At 25.2% G+C, this 793-nt stretch overlaps 1 protein-coding gene across 4 annotated transcripts in view; it reads left to right on the top strand.

Annotated features, from left to right (window-relative positions):
- Positions 1 to 627: 627 nt before the first annotated feature.
- LOC107475498 (protein GRAVITROPIC IN THE LIGHT 1) overlaps positions 628 to 793 on the top strand; it is a 3,434-nt gene continuing 3,268 nt past the window's right edge. For 2 of the 4 annotated variants that reach the window (XM_016095145.3, XM_016095144.3), the window contains exon 1: positions 628 to 786. The gene's annotated coding sequence lies outside the window, so the exon portion shown is untranslated. The remainder of the gene's footprint in view (positions 787 to 793) is intronic. The other 2 variants (XM_052257260.1, XM_052257259.1) reach the window with 1 other exon arrangement.

Below are 793 nucleotides of genomic sequence, written 5' to 3'. Positions count from 1 at the left end.
AGTTAGAGGTTGTTAACTTTCTAGAGATAAGGTCTTCTAACCAATTCTGCTGCATAAATAAAAGGTTATGATTCTGTTGTAAAGAACTAAAAAATAGCACAATAGTTATTCTATTTCAATTTTCAATTCAAATCTCTCGTCAATATCTCTGTTCTTTGTATTCTTCCATTTCTATCATTAAATAATATAAATGATTTTGCAAATAAAGACACTCGGTAAAATTTCAAAAATAATTAAAAAATTTGAGTTTTGCTCTTAAGATTCTTAATATATAAAGTTTTTTAATTGAAAAGAAAAAAATTAATTTTAAATATTTTTATAATATATTTATCAATTTAAAAAAAATTGATTATCATTAAATAATCTTAATAAAAAAAACTTATTTAAAGACCGAAAAGTTTTTATTAAATAAATTATCTTTTAAGTTTTTCATGAAAATAAACACATAAATTTATTGAATTTCATAAACTAATTTAAGCAAAACTCTATTTTATGTTTTTAGAAATATTTAAAAAAGTTTCATTTCTTTATATGAACTTGAAACGTGAACCATCCTTTCGGGGATAAAAAAAAAATTATTAACCCTGCTTAGAATAGGGTGCTTAAGAGGAAGAAAATAAAAATGAAATAAAAGAGGGTAATAAGAAAACATAAAACGACAAGTTGCTTCGAATTTCCGTATGGTTGGTATAGGGTTTTGATTCCTCTGATGTTGTCACCTCCTCCCAACTTGAACACCCCAACTCCAACTTGCTCTTCACACACTCTTCCATTCTCCCACCAAAGGTAACCA

The sequence above is a fragment of the Arachis duranensis genome, chromosome 2, assembly GCF_000817695.3.
Source record: "Arachis duranensis cultivar V14167 chromosome 2, aradu.V14167.gnm2.J7QH, whole genome shotgun sequence".
Taxonomy (NCBI): Eukaryota; Viridiplantae; Streptophyta; class Magnoliopsida; order Fabales; family Fabaceae; genus Arachis; species Arachis duranensis.
Note: the sequence above shows the minus strand (reverse complement) of the source record. Positions and strands in the feature narration are given on the sequence as shown.